General features: G+C 35.3%; 1 protein-coding gene across 11 annotated transcripts in view; it reads left to right on the top strand.

Annotated features, from left to right (window-relative positions):
- GTDC1 (glycosyltransferase like domain containing 1) overlaps positions 1–16,681 on the top strand; it is a 421,645-nt gene that overhangs the window by 126,726 nt on the left and 278,238 nt on the right. For 9 of the 11 annotated variants that reach the window (XM_058434258.1, XM_058434259.1, XM_058434260.1 and 6 more), the window contains 2 exons: positions 862–923; positions 6,684–6,740. The gene's annotated coding sequence lies outside the window, so the exon portion shown is untranslated. Of the gene's footprint in view, positions 1–861; positions 924–6,683; positions 6,741–6,947; positions 7,037–16,681 lie in introns of those variants that run through there. The other 2 variants (XM_058434262.1, XM_058434261.1) reach the window with 1 other exon arrangement.

Genomic DNA, 16,681 nt, shown 5'->3' on the forward strand with positions numbered 1-16,681 from the left:
TTTTTTGTTATGTAAACTGTTTGGGAGCCACATTTCCTATTGATTTGATCACACCTTGTTTTTTCCTTGTCACAAATGGTCCTTTTTGGATGACTTACTGTGTGAGTTCTGACCCTGTCAGAATTGATACTCTTAGGAATCCTGACTTTAATATACACAGAACAGGAAAAGTCATGATAGGCATCCTTGGGTATATATGGTAACATGTTAGTTCTCTTCAAGACTGTGCATGGCTTACAGGGATCACAGGACTGTGTGAGTTAAGCAACAGTTTAAACCTGATGTATTGCTCTCCCAGGAAGTAGTATTCTTAAGGTATTTACCCCAGATCTGCAAGTGTCTGTGTTTCTCGGGGGGGGGAACCCCAAACCTGGAATGCTCATCCATATGCATTCCAACCTGCCTCTGAGATGTTAGGCAAGCCTCAGCAGAGGTTCTTGACAGTTTTTTGGACTATAGACCTTTTGGCAAATCTGACAAACTATTGACCTTCTCCCAGAGATACTTATTTACATAAACCCACAAATTTTACATATATCATTCAGGAGTGAATAGATTCCTGAAGGCCATCCAATGACCAAGGTTAAACACCTCTAATCTGAATTATTGTTATTATTATTATTATTATTACTGAGTTACAGATGATTTGGAAAATCTCTGGAGAGACTGAAAATCTCTTTATTAATTAAGAATAACCTTAGAATCACTCAGAAAACTTCTGTTCTTGCACATTCTTCTCCCATCTTGGAATATCCAAGAGCCAGACTAGATCATCCGAATCAGCTCTTGACCAGCTCAAGATTGAGAATTCAGTCTGGGTTCATTTTGAAGGTACTAACTATGTCTTTTGTGATCTTACAGGTATCTCTGCATTAGCCAAATTGGACATATGTAAAGGGACATCAGTATATCTGGATCATCAGGTAAGCAGATGGGACTTCATTTTTATATCTCCATCAGTTCAGTCCTCTGGCAATATGGGGGCATTTTCTATCATGTCTCGTTTACTGCAGTGTGGGTCAGTAAGATGATTGATATTTCTAAAGAGAAGGAAGCAGCCTTTTTTAAGTTTCACCAGATTATTAACCTGCTGCTTAAAGTCAGATTTCTTTATTTTTATCTCATTATTATTTCATGTATTCATACATCTATAGTAGATAATAATTCTCTGCTTTTCTTTTTATGTATATTCTTTGGAGAGTTGTGGACAGCTCTCATATTGTTCCTTGGTTGTCAGCCAAGTTATAGACATTTAACTCCTTTAATCTTTCTTTGTAATTGAGTTAGCTTGGCTGCTTTGTCCATGTTTTCCCCTCGTTTTATGGTACCATTAATAAACAGAAAATCAGTCTATTGCCTGGCTTCTTCTACACCTTTCATTCTTTTTGTTTTCTGTTTTTGCCTCATATTCCTTGTTGAACTAAGGCCAGCCAGACATCATTCTCTGGACCACTTTGGCACTACATGAATGCCTTGCCTGCAACTATCAGTGTCCCATGCAGTAATACCATCAGCGGTATGTCCTAGAGAAAAAAGAAATATAAAAGGCAAGCAGTGAGGAGCAAAATAATGCATTCTTTAATTACATGGCAGACTTACCCTTACCACCCAAAGTAAATCATTGTACCTGAGCCCTTTAACACAGCTTTTGTCATCCTAAAGTGGTGTGCATTTGCACTAATTTGAATAATAAGAGAAGCGTGTATATTGTTTGAAGTTTGCCCACTGTTCTCACTTGATTCCTTCCCCATGTTTTCATTCCCCCACTGCCTTTCTCAACACAGATCGTGACTTGTTATCAGATTCTGTGGCCGTGAACAAAACTGGGCAGGGGATCATTTTGCCAGAAATTAGATAGGCTCAGGTGGTAAATGCTCCATGTCTCCATGTATAACATCTGAGGCAAGTGCTTCAGTTCTTGCTATTTCTGTAACAGCCATTGGTCTTCTTTTAACAGCCAATTCAATGGCATTGTGTAGGAGGAAAGGAGTAGTAGACGTTTGGTACTATTTATCAACACTGTATTGCACAACTTTTTTCCCCCTTGATTGGCAGGGAGAAGCATACTGCTTCTAGATGATACTGAGCTTAGTGTAAAATATGCCAGCATGGGATCTGAGCTGACACAGTTCATTCTTTCTTTTCATTTGGTTTGTAGAAAATGGACCTCTCCCTTTACTTATCTTGTGCATTAGAAAGAAAAAAGGTCATACATCTAGGAGCTAATGGCTTATTGGTGTCTTTTAGTCACCAGATTCAGATAGTATATTTAGTTGAAGGTTGCAGCAGCACACACTCGTCTTTCTCATTTGTGTTAGCTTCACTTCTAGTACAGAATTGAATAGGATCGAAGAGACGGTTTTCCTGTTTGTGTCTGTGGCAACTTTTTCGATGATTTGTGGTTTAATTCTTTAAACATTTTTGATCACTTATCACTTCTTTCTCTGTGAAGGCTTAAAGTATTCAGATTCTAATGTTATAATCTTTTCATCAGATTATTTAATTTTGGAGAAATCAAGGTCAGAATAGCAGCTGACACAGTTGTCTCTGAATAGTGACCTAAAAATTATAATACTTCTTTTTTTTGGCCTGGATTTTATTGTCTGCCTTCATGGCATCAGATTTTTAAATAAGATTATGTGATTGTGAATCATGTATTTCTTGGTCTCTGGCCTCTTAAACAGGTAACTGTATGACTTGGACCCTTTTTAAGTCTGTTTTTTAAAAAATGTTAATCTCTCACATGGCTTTTAAACTGTTGACAGTATTGTACTTGACATTAATTTTGTTAGGCAGTTAATGCATTCTTCGGCATAACTTTGTTTCTTGGGTCTTTTCAAGACCTGTCAAAGAAAACAAAATGCTAACCTGACTTTAAAGGGGCAAGAAAATCCCCCCCAAACTATATTATTCTTTGTTCTCTATGTGCATCAAAGTGACAATCCCACACTGTCTCAATTGAGGGAGTCTAGCACAAAAATGAAAAACAGCCTGGCACTGTTATAGGCTTGCAGCCAAAATGTTTTGTGTAGCTTGGTTCTGGCAGTGGTTTTTGTAAGGCAGAGGGTCTACCCTCACAGCATCACCGAAGGAAGGCAGGCAGCCTTAGTCTTTCCCACTTACACCATTATTTCCCCCTCTTCTCTTCTTCTTTCTTCACACAGACCACCATTGTGAAAAGAAATATTTTTTTCTGAAATAGAAATATCATTCCCCTTACAACTTCCACATTTAGTAAGTGGCTTTGTTCCTTACAGAAGTTGGTGCTAAATTTGCCTTTTCCACTCTCTTAGATATTTTCTTTACAGTTGCATTTTTGCTACTATTGCTAACTTTGGTCATATTGACACAGTATTTTTGATTGGTTGGAATCTTGTCTGCTTCAGAATTTATTATTTGAATGGAAACTTTTGAGTAATATTTGCCTGTATTATATGGATTTTTATGCCAAGATATCTCTTGTTGAGACGAAAATGTCTGCCATTGTTTTCTATTTTTGTCTAAAATTCAGGGTCAGTTCATATCTTTTACAAGTTGAATACTTACTTTTAGAGTGTCTGATAAGTCTTGGTAGATAAGCAAGTGAACTTCTATTAAAACAAAGGATGTGCATTTAAAATATTTTTCCTTTGAAATAAAAAATGCAAGGTAAAACACAGAAGTGTTTTTAAGTTTACCAATTCTCTCAAAATTATAGTTAGTGCCCTACCATTAGGAGTGTGAAAATGTGGCATAATGAGTTTTAAATAGAGACAATTTGAGCAGGAGACTAGATTTTCACTATGAGCAAGCATTCTATGAAATTTCGTAGAATGTTCCTCACAATGTAAATATGTTTTCTGTTGTATTAAGCAAAACAAATGATTTACTTTCAAGTGATCTATTTTTAAAATTAGATTTTTTATAGTGATCTATTTTAAAAATTAATTTTGCAATCAAGATAACAGTTAATAGTCAGAATATGTTTTTATAGGAGATTGATATTATTTTGACTGATCTTTATTTTAAAAATTGTCAGTGATTTTTGGCAAAAAGAAAATTACTTTGAGAAGAAAAACTCATGTATTTTTGTAACAGTGTAACAAATGTGACTGAAAAGGAAGTAAACAGTGGCTCATGTTTGAGTTATTAATGTGAAACATTTTTATATGCCATATATACTGGGAAATATATCTATTATGGGTACTTTAAGATAAAATTGTGCAATCTAACAGTTGTTTCTTTTCTGGGGATTTATTTTTAATTTAGAAAACACTTTAAAATTATTAAAAGGATTTGTAAAACAGAGATGTATCAGCAGTATGCATTAAATAAACTCACCTGTTATTTTCTGTCATTCGGAACAGGCTCAGCAACATATTGGTTTACTACTTTAGCAAAACAAACAAATATTCAAATTGCTTTGTATGCATAATGCACATGTGATAAATGCTGCAATTCCCCATTGCTCCCAATGCTATCTTTTTAAACTTGCGAAGTGGCTTTTTTTATGCAGAGCTACTAAAATGAATCTGGGTGGGATGCCTGTTAAGTTATATGAATTAAATCTTTAGGTCAACATTTTAAACTTCTGAATTCTGACAGTTTTGCGAAGGCATGCCAGCGAAACTTTTTTCACTTGATCCAGTTAAGTTCATGACTGTCTGTCTTGAATCCACTGTGCCAAGGTCTGATAATGTTAACATTAGCGAGTAAAGATCACACACACACACACACACACACACACACACACACACACGAACCTCTTTCATTCTGTGTATAGTGAATAATGTTTATTGCATATTAACCACTATTCAGTGACTTTAAATACACTTTCTGCAGTGGTTTAATTTTTATTTGCAGTGAAGCCCTTTATTTTTTTCTGTGGTAAGAATATATCTTTCAGTGATTTAGGACAATGTGAATTGTCCTATTTATTTATTGTAACTACACACAGAGGCATAGGAGAAATATTTAAGAGCCATAATGTTTAAGCAGTTTTTTGGTAAATATGGTTGAGTTTTTCATTTTTGTAGAATAGAATTTATAGACAATAAATTGTATAGTTTTAATTCAGAACACATAGCAAAGCTATTATATCTTTTTAGTTTGACATATATTTTTTAGGAATATAATATGGTAACTTAATCATTATATTTGTAAAAACACGGAGAAACAAATTTATTAAGAGATAACAGCAAAATTGAATAAATACTGTTGATTATTTTAACTAGAATTTTACTATATTAAGTACCAAGTTTATAATTATAACTAGTACTTCATTTCATTTGAATGTCAATATAGCTTTCAAACATGACTCTTGGGGAGATGATTTGAATGTCTTGTTTGATATCAAATATTGGTAATGTAATAACAAATAGTGATTTTTAAGTTTATGTGGTCAAAATGAGTAATCTTCCCTTAAGCATATGGTATATACTTTAGTGTCAAAATTCAATAGATAGTATTGCATGAAAGAGTACATGTTAATTCAGTTGTTTGATTTTTCCTTTTAATTTTTGATACGTTTTGATTTCTCCCACCCTCTGACATATTATTCTGTAGAATACTTTTACAAGTATTTCATATGTTTTCTATGGCATCTCACACTGCTCACTTTTTATCTATAATGCCATATGAGTTCCTCTTTTTTAGGTTTACACTGCATATTTTAAGCTGCTGATAGTGTAAGTAGATTGCAAGGTAAAGTGACATTTAGCTTTTTGAGTTAGCTTCATTTTTAGCATGAGAACAGGTTTTTTTTCCCCTGTCCTAAATCTTCTCATATTTCCCATTAAAACAATCTTACTAACATTGAACAAAGAAATTCAGGGATTTGGCTAAAGCAGCAATTGAAATGCATCAAAAAGTGGCTACTACAATACAATTTTATTAATGAATGATCTACATTGGTTCCAGCTGTGTCCATGTGATTAGGCCTTCACCAGGCAACAATGGGTATTTCCCTATTGCTTTTATTTGATTTCCAAGAATGTGTCATCTGTTACATCAGCCTCTGCCAATATGCCCCTGTAAAAGTGTTTTTTTTTTTTTCCTTCTAAATTTCTGAAGCATAAGTTGAATACCCACACATAGCCCTGCTGAAATATTGTTTCTATTGAATGGTGGCCTAGGTTTGTATGCCTGGTGTTGCATACCAAAATCTCAGAATGTAAATTAAAGTAAATGTTTATTAAGTTTATCAGTAAATTTTTGGAAGTGTGGTTGCCTGGTAATGCTAAAGATAGACTATTTTAGCTTTTACATTTTCATCTTAATATTTTATTACAGTGGTATAATGTGTTATAGAGGTGGACAAGCTTGCAGATTGAAGTGGGGATCGTCCAGATTGTTCCCTTCCCTGGACCATATGGTATAGTTCTAAAAGCCTTTTGTACGCTGTCTGTTCAGTTTATTGTAAACTCAATCTTTAGTGCACCTAAAAAGATAACCAAATAAAAGTGAGCCTGAGAAAACGGACTTCATATCATATAAGGACCCCAGATATATATTTTTGAAAGGAGATAACTGAAAATGAAATTGAAGTTGAGATGGTATTATAAACAAGGGAGATTTGTCATTCTCTGAATTTTTTTTATATCACATGGATTTTCATAGATTGTCTTTGAATACTGCTTTTAAAATGAAAGCATTTGTGTTATGTGACTATAGTTATTATGCTGATTTATCCCATTCTTTTTCAGGAAAAAGAATGTAGCATTGTTCTGTTTTACAGAGGAAGCCTCTACCTGTGACTGATGGTAAGGAATATATAAACTACAGGTTTTATGAATATGTGGATTTTTTTGACTTACCTTCTTGAGAATTTAGGCTAGATATCTCAGTAATTTCATTCTGTGAGGAATTACCTATACCCAGAGTTGAAAGGTTTCTAATTCTTGTTTGTTTTCCTTTCTGCCCCCCACCCCTAACTTAATATGTTTCTATAATTCTATTTTAGGAAAATGGAGTAAGAGATTGCTTATCCCATATACTAAGATCCTTTAGAAGCAGGAATGAGTGACTTCTCCTGATTCTCACTCTCCTTCCCTCCAAAGTAAGCCACTGTTTGAGAAGAGCATTAGACATTACCCACTGCTTTTTGGCATAAGAGATTTGAAGTTGAAATTCTACCAAATTGGGGGATAAAAAGGAGAGCCTGTGAAGAACATGATTCTTTACTCTGTCATTACCCTGAACCACTGAAAGGGTAACTGAGAGGAACTCAAATGTTATTGGAATGTGTAATTTTCCTTTGAATGGCCACAGTGAAATATATTTCAACAAAAAAGGCAGAACAAGTATATGTGGTGTACGGAGTTGATGGTGATTGAAATTAATGAATCTTTTCAGCACTATACAATAGAAATTATCCCAAGAGTAGTACACATTTAAAATTTGTCCAAGAGAAACATACATAGAGAATGATTATTGTGTTATTATTACCTTAGGGAGATGACTAGAGATAGATGGAATTTTTTTTTTTTTTTTTTTTTTTTTGAGACGGAGTCTCGCTCTGTTGCCCAGGCTGGAGTGCAGTGGCGCAATCTCGGCTCACTGCAAGCTCCGCCTCCCGGGTTCACGCCATTCTCCTGCCTCAGCCTCTCCGAGTAGCTGGGACTACAGGCGCCCGCCACCACGCCTGGCTAATTTTTTTGTATTTTTAGTAGAGACAGGGTTTCACCATGGTCTCCATCTCCTGACCTCGTGATCCGCCTGCCTCGGCCTCCCAAAGTGCTGGGATTACAAGTGTGAGCCACCGGGCCCGGCCGATAGCTGGAATATTAAATAATACAATAATGCTAGTGGTATATTAGACACAAAGTATTTGTTGGGATATACACTTTTCAAATTCAAAAAGTTTTCTAAAACAGAATCATTGATTTCAAGTGTATGTGTGGCGTCTTCCCTATTTAAAAAATACTATTGTTTGTAATCTCTCATTTATTCTTTTTTTTTTGGGACGGAGTCTTGCTCTGTCACCAAAGCTGGAGTGCAGTGGCGCGATCTTGGCTCACCACAACCTCCGCCTCCCGGGTTCAAGCAATTCTCTTGCCTGAGCCTCCTGAGTAGCTGGGATTACAGGCACATGCCACCACACCCGGCTAATTTTGTATTTTTAGTAGAGACAGGGTTTTTCCATGTTGATCAGGCTCGTCTCAAACTCCTGACCTCTGGTGATCCGCCTGCCTCAGCCTCCCAAAGTGTTGGGATTACAGGCATGAGCCACTGCGCCCGGCCTGTCATTTATTCTTAAGCCACTTTCTAAGGTGCCCACAAAATTGAAAAGCATAGTTTACACTTTCACACAAATTAGATCCCTCCCTTTTTCTCTCCCCCCATTCTCCTTCTTTTCTCCTTTCTTCCTATCCTTCAGCTATTTACTTATATGTGTGTATTATGTATATGAATGATATATACCATACTATAGAAAAATGTTATTTTAATAGATTTGAGGGATTGAAGGTTCCACTTAAAATAAAAATCTTGTAATAACTATGCAACAAATGGATTTATATGGAGGAATTTGACCATGTTTATAGAAGTAATTCAGATTACAGAAAATTATAGAAGTGTACATTCAAAATTATTTTGTTTTTTTTCTAGCTAGTAAGGACTGGATGATAGCTTAAGAAAGGAGGAACCAAAAAGAGTCTAACTCAAGTATCTCTGTTTTAACGGTAAAAATGCCTCTGGCTCCAAGTAGTAGAAAATCTTACTGACATTGATTTAAACGAGTTAGGGTTTTATTTGTCTCATAAGAATCAGAAGGCAGTTAGTTCACAGGTAACTGATACTATCAGGGATACAGGTAATGTCTTACTTCCCCACCATCCTTAGCATGTTACATTTGCCTCTTATTTCACTTTCAAGCAAGAAGAACAAAGGGAGAGCTCAGAAACTTTCTTCCCATGGATACTTTCTCTTTTTCTTTAGAAAGGGATGTTTACTCACAGGGACTTCTGTCTAATTCTCATTGGTCAAAAGTACGTCCCATATAACCACCTCTAGAATGAGATAACAAATGTTTTTGCTTTCTAGCCCCTAGAGTGAGATAATGAGTGTTTTAGCTTTCTAGCCTCTTTTGGAGGAAGGCAAGGAGAATGGGAATTAGAATGAGTGTTGAATGAGCCATTCTAAAGTTATCTGCTGTACTTCCTTAATTCTTTTGTACAGTTAGTTGTTTGGACTTTTGAAACTCTCTGGATACTTGGTTTATATAGTAACTTGCTATTGGTTGTCTTTTGAACAGTTAGTGCGTATGTGTTGGTATTGTTATGTTTCCATGTCTGAGGACGGGAACTGTAATTGGGTCATCTTGGTGTCTTTACGCTTAGCACAGTGCCTACATGTTGAACCTCAATAATCCCTTCTGAATGAATGAATGAATATTAAGAAATATATTTGTTAATAATATGGGTATAAATCATTTATACATTTAAAGGATATTGTAATATTTTTAATTTGTGAGGGTTTGCGGACTAAATTTTATAGAATTGTTTGTTATTGCTAAGGGGACATCAGTGTAATAATGTCCAAGTTGTTTTGAAAAAAAGGAAACTCCTCCAAATGGTTTAGTACCAATGTTTGTTGGGGGCTGGATATTCCATGAGTGAATAAGAAATATGATTGCTTGTAACTCTATGCATAGACTGTTGTTTAAACAAAGGTATTTTGTAGTACTCATATGTTAAGATCTCAGTTTTTAAAGAAATAGGCAGTCGGAATTTATTTATTCAAAAGGCAAAGAGGTCATTTGATAATTTATATTACTGATGCTGATTTACAGGTCCTTGGAAGCGTCATATGGCTAAAGACATATTAAATCAGATTTTGCATTAGTTGACATTTGAGTATATATGTTTTTAAATTCTTAGAGGGACAGCTTTATACTTTTTAATACACAAGCAAATGGTTATGTATGATAGAATTTCATGTCCAAAAGAAATCTTAAGAGGTCATCTTTACATCTCCTTGTTTTGCTCTTGACTGTCTCAGAAGGATGCAGACTACCTCTTCATTTAAAATTTGCAGAAGGAATGGCTCAGACTTGGTAGGACTCAGTATCTTACAGCTCCTCCAGTGTCTAAGTTAAATTCTCTTTATTGTATTTCCATTCAGTTTCTGTTATTTTAACCTCAGAGGACAAAATGAACAACTATCTACTATCTCCCATACGACATCCCCTATATAACCCTATTTTAATAAATTCCTCTCTTTTCATTGATGATGGCAGGGTTGTTTGTACCTTAATTACTAAAACAGTCTGTGCATGGATAGAACTTAATTCAAAGCAGGGAATGTATTCAAGTGTCTGGAACTCAAATTTTCTAAGCAGTTTATAGTCACTAAGAATAGAGGAAACCCTTTTAATATTCAAAAGCAGTACTAGGAGAAGGGTTCTTAAATAATTACAGTGTAGGCAAAACAGTTTCCTAGATTTGAACTCAGAATTGGGTATTGGTAGTTTTATTTGGCCCTGAAGCAGATCTTTTGGTCATGCTTTTGGAAGTAATAAAGGTCAACACTTTGCACTTTAAAAAGTGCATGTAAAATATCAGCCCTCCCTCATTATTTTTACCTTTATTCTCAGTGATCAGTATAGTATCTGGCTCACAGTATGCACTTAGTAAATGTTTGTTAAATAAATTGTAAGTATCCCTTGTTAATGCTTCTAACATGGGTAGCTTTATGCTTTGCATTTCTCCATTCCTCTGTATTTCATGCTGTCCAATAAACACTCACACTTTATTTTTTACTGTCTTTATCTTTCTATTCAATGATATTGGCCATGATTTAGGATTTATTTGAAGATCTGAATACCATAGTAATACCTGAACAATTCATTTTGTGATGACACTGTAATTTTCAAATTCAGGAATACCTCTTTTGTTTTATTCCTCATAAGATAGTGACTTAATTATAGCCTATTGATGAGAATTCAGAATACATTAACTGAATATTGTGTACAAGGCACTTTGCTGGGTTATGAGTAGTTACAAACATGAATTGTACATAAACTTTGCTGCCAAGAAATTGAGATCTGTTTGGGAGACAAACACACACACACATATACTGTATTAACTATAGTATAAGAGGGATTGTGGTGGCTGCTGTAAATGGGGTAAAAGCAAAATTTAGGGCACTACAGAGGAAGGTGTAATTACTTCTGACTAGCTGAATATGAGTGAGTAATTGACTAAGTCTTCACAGATGAGATGAAATTTGAATAGAGTCTTGAACTATATGTAGGAATTTGACAGGTCATGAAGGCAAAAGGATTCAGAGAGGAGAAACAACAGGAGCAGTACTTGCAGGTAGGAATGTGTATGGGGTGTTTGATAAAATAGAATGGTTTTAGTATTTAAAGTAATAGTGTGTCTGTGGGAGTGACAGAAATTGAGGCTAGAATGGAGCTTGGAACCAAATCGTAAGGGGTCTTATTTCTTGTTAAATAATTTTCTTTATTTCATAGAAAAAGTATAGGTTTTTGAGTGGAAAAGTGGCATCAAGATATCTATAAATTTCAGAGGAAGAATGGAAGACGTTAAATGTAGCTATAGGTAGGGAGATGAGTTAGAAGGCTGATGAATAGCTCATGTTGAAGACGATAAGGGAGGCTGGAGGCAGCAGAGCTTCGAAAGAAGGTCTGATACCAGAGGCCTGGGGTGGATCAGATGCCCTGTGGCCTGTTGATTTGCTTGGAGGTGTGCAGCAGTGTACCGGCTCCCAATAGAAGGTGCTTTCCAATTTTGAGTCTTCCTTCTTACCTATACCATTTTGGTGGACTGTGGAACATGCTCCCACTCGCTGAACCTGGGAGATCAAATATTTCAGATATTTTAGCTTGAATTCTAGAAGGAAGCAAAAGGAGAATTTGAATAGTTATGTGAGCCAATGATGTCTGCCACATTTCCTCAACTCTGTATTTCCTGGGCTCTTGGTTCACCTTCCTGAACTATTCGTATAACTTGCTATTGGTCCGTCTTTGAGACCCTGCTCAAATATTCTACATTTATCATTCTGTATTGAAGTTATATCCAGGCCTGAGACCTGAGACTATATTTGGGTCATGATAATATCACAAAACAGTTACTTTAATTTTTAGAATGTAATAATTAATAAATGCTTATTGAATAAAGCAAATTTGTTATGTTTTGTGGTCGCACAGAGCTTCCTACTCTTTGCACATACCAAGCATATGCCTATCAGGGTCTTGCTGTGCCTGTTGCTTAGATCCAGATCTACATACTCCCCAATCCCCTCGCCCCTTCTTCTGATTTCTGTTTAGATGTCATCTCATTATCAGCAAGGTGTTTTCTCACAACCCTGTATAAGATAACCTCCTCACACCAGCCCTCAGTAGCGCCTATCCTCTGTTACATGTGTTATTTTTCCTTATAGGTGCCCTCATCTGACATACGTTTAACCTGATGCTGGTCTTTTTACTCCAATTAGAAAGAAATTGTTTGTGATAAGAGTCCCATTTGCTTTGTTACCTAATTTATCCCCAAGCATGCAGAACAATGATGAGCAGACACTTAGTAGGCACAATAAGTATTTGTTGAATGAATGAATGGTAGAGATTAGGCTGAAAAGGATACAAAACATTCATGTACAGGTTTGTTTATAAGTTTATCCAAGCCATGGCATTGTTGTTATAACTTTTATGATATCAAATCATTAATATTTCTCTCAGAAAATAAAAAAGAATTCTATTTTCTATAGATTGTGCCTGTGAAATCTAATTATGGATTAGTATTTGTTTTAAAAACATTTGAATGCCAAGCATATCCAGTCAGAAAACACTTTTATTATCCATGCCAGCTTAATTTTTAAGGCAGTGAAATGGAAGACTGTCATTCCAGTAAGCAACTTATTTTCATTTGTGAGAATAGAATATTTTGAGTATTCTAATTGATTTTTGAAGATGGTTTTCCAAGAAAATAATCCTTGTTTCTGTATATTGTACATTTGCCTTTAGGAGGGAAGGAAACCAGAAACAGGCCTGGAAATTATTTGCTCAGAAAGGTACAAGCTATAACTGAATTGATTTTTGGCAAATGTATCAGGAGGAGGGTCAGTCAGGCCCAAGGTAAAAGGTAAATCTTGGGATTCTCAACACTTTAAAGAAGACCTGATTTTAAAAATCATTTTCTATGTATATTTAAAGTTTGTAAAGAGATTCCAGATTGTCATGAGCTCAAGACTATTTTTTATTGTATTTTATGTCAAATTTCACTTGGATATTTTTGTAGAAATCTTAAGTCTATAATTGGGCAGTAAAAAAGTTGGTTATCAAATCAATATTATTATATGGCTTTTAGTGTCATAAGAATTCCCTTTTGGAAACCCATAAAAGCTCATTTTTTCTCACTATAAACTTTATCTGTCAGTTTTCTAGAAGGTCAGAGTACTAATGTTGGAGGTGATCTGCTCTGGGACAGAGAGTCAACAAAGTGGTAGTAAAGTTAAAAAATGCCACATGGCACTTCCCTAAGATTAGGATTTCTTTTTCATATCAAGTTTGTGCTTATTTTAAAATATGGAAAGTTATATGTCGATAAGCATAGTCTTCATACCCATCTAAATAGATAAAATAAGATTGCGTCTAGTTTTTGTATTTATATATTTCATATTTTATTAGTTTTTTTTGTTTTCTGGAAATAACTTCTTAATTATTTGTATACTTTTAGTAGTTTGATTTCTTGCTAGATTTGTAAGTTAGGTTTTTTTGGAATGGGTGGTTTAAAAAATGAAATGTGATAAAATGGTTGTGTTGGAAAACAATTCCAGGAACAGAGTTATTTCATATTACTTGAAAATGAAACATGTTGTTTAGATTGTAAAAAGTACTAGAGCTTGGAGATTCCCTTTAAAAATATTTCTCTACTAAGTCTGAGTTGCCATTGGTTAATATTTATTGATTTTCCATTCACATATTGCGTGTATATAAATATAGGACAAATCTGAGCGGTTATGAGAAGTCTTTTAAAATGCAAATCTCTATCTCTTTTAGTTGACTATCCAATCAGTCCTCGCTCCGTTTTTTAACATGTGCAATACATATGGATGATTATACAATAACATTTTCCAGCTTTCTTTTCTTTTCCTTTTTTTTTTTTTTTTTTTTGCTCTGTCGCTTAGGCTGGAGTGCAGTGGCGCCATCTCAGCTCACTGCAAGCTCTGCCTCCCGGGTTCACTCCATTCTCCTGCCTCAGCCTCCCTAGTAGCTGGGACTACAGGTGCCTGCCACCACGCCCGGCTAATTTTTTTTTGTATTTTTAGTAGAGACAGGGTTTCACCCTGTTAGCCAAGATGGTCTTGATCTCCCGACCTCGTGATCCGCCCGCCTCAGCCTCTGAAAGTGCTGGGATTACAGGTGTGAGCCACTGCGCCCAGCCTCCAGCTTTCTTGATACAAGACACTTCAGAAATTAAGTGTGCAACTAGAAGTCCTTTTCAATTTCATTCACCTTAATTAAATATTTCCCCTTATTTCAAGACCCGTACATAATTATCAAAGCATAACATTTGGCATTTTACTTGAAGTTTAAAACTTTGAGTTTAGGCTGGGCGCAGTGGCTCACACCTGTAATCCCAGCACTTTGGGAGGCGGAGGCAGACAGATCACGAGGTCAGAAGATCGAGACCATCCTGGCTAACACGGTGAAACCCCGTCTCTACTAAAAATACAAAAAATTAGCCGGGCATGGTGGCAGGCGCCTGTAGTCCCAGCTACTCGGGAGGCTGAGGCAGGAGAATGGCATGAACCCGGGAGGCGGAGCTTGCAGTGAGCCAAGATTGCGCCACTGCACGCCAGCCTGGGTGACAGAGCAAGACTCCGTCTCAAAAAAAAAAAAAAGACTTTGAGTTTATATTTTACCTCTTCATGTTCCATTTTAAAACTATAAGTACCGAAATAATTATTTTAGTTTCTAACATACTGTCAAAGTACAGCCTCAGATTCCTTATATGTAAGTAGAGACTTTGATCAGTTTACAATTATTTAATAAACAAGTACATTTTAAGATTGAGAATTACTTTTAGTTCATATATTACTTAAACAAGCAGTATTTGCAAACCAAATGATACTGTTTTGAATCGCTATAGCACTATTAGTTTGAACCCTTGTTGATTAGTTTTTAAATGAATTTCCTTATAGCAGTAGTAGTTATAATAATTTGAAAAACACTTGCAAGCTCCTGGAAGGGAGGAAGCCTTCAGTAATTGGGAAGTAGTTTGTTATATCAAACAATTTGGGCTCCTTCCCTAAAATTAAGAAAAATGTTATAGCTTCTTTTAATTGAAGTTGAAACATATTCAGTGAAGATAACTTGAAGAGTAAAACGAAGCACAAAGAAGAAAACAAAATGATTCCCCGTTCTACCTCAAATGATCATTTATGTTTATGTGTGTGCATGTACTCTTTCTCTCATATTATGATATATTCATTTCATAATATGTTTTTATATATTCATTTCATGCAGTCATGCAATAGTGTAAACATTTTCCCATGCCAATATATATTCATTATATTTTTTGATTATTAATCATTTAATCATAAGAGGTCCCTTTTTGTAGGATATTTTAATTGTTTTTAATGGGGGGAAGACTGCAGTAAAGATTTTTGGTAACTTCCAGGGTTAATCATTAAAAGTGGTATTGCTGAATCAAAAGATATGCATAGTTTTCAAGCTTTTTGTATTATGATGAAATGTGATAGAATTTTCTAATACTTTAAAGCAAAGCTAACCATATGTATTAGTCGACTGGGTAGCAGCTTTCAGTCTACATTTTGGAGACGTGAGAACAGTCCTTTTTTAATTCACAAACTATTCTTTGCATCTACTATACAGATGGTTGAAATTTCACTATCACCTGTTGTTCTCTTGTAACATACAAGTACTCCTGGGAGAGGTAACACATTGTACCCCAGCAGGCATTTACTCCAAAAAATATGATGTGGTTTATCTGATATTTTAAATTTAATTCTTGCAAGTGAAGTTTGGAAACAAGGTGGGTACATTGAACAAGGGTAGTGCAAGAGGATAATAGGATACTTCAATTCTATCAAGATCAATTCAACAACTATTATAGAAAATAGAGAATATTATATGCCTGGTTTAAGTAGTTTGAGTTACAAATTCTCTCTAAAATAATTCAGGCTGTTTGTTAACTGTGAATGCTGATTAATCCAGTCGAGAGACTAATGATCCCATATATGGTGAATATATGTGCTGGAGAGAGATGCAAGGGGGAATTAACTAACTCCTAAGTAACTTTACTCTGTTTGAACACATTGTTTGCAAAGTGTGAAATTACTTTAAGCGATGGTGAGGATGCAGAGTGCACCTTTGGGTAGTTTGTAAGGAATACTCTGGCTATAGGGTCTCTGCTTCATTAGACAAAATATTTGTATCATTGGAATGTCTCCTTGAAAAACCAGTTGATAAAGAGATAGGCAAGGCCACTAAATAGATAAAAGTCACAGTGCTTGTTCCAGTCAGGAAACTTCAAGCTGTTGATATGGGAAAGCCCGTGCTTCCTCTGCAGAAACTTTGGACAATAGTAGACCTTCTAGAAATTATACACAGTTGTCTGTGTATACCTTTTCTTTATTTAACAGTTTGAATCCTAAATATCTTCAGGATTAAAAAAAATCCCCATCTATTATTAACAGACTGACTCTTTTTCTTATA

The sequence above is a fragment of the Hylobates moloch genome, unplaced genomic scaffold, assembly GCF_009828535.3.
Source record: "Hylobates moloch isolate HMO894 unplaced genomic scaffold, HMol_V3 SCAFFOLD_24, whole genome shotgun sequence".
NCBI lineage: Eukaryota > Metazoa > Chordata > Mammalia > Primates > Hylobatidae > Hylobates > Hylobates moloch.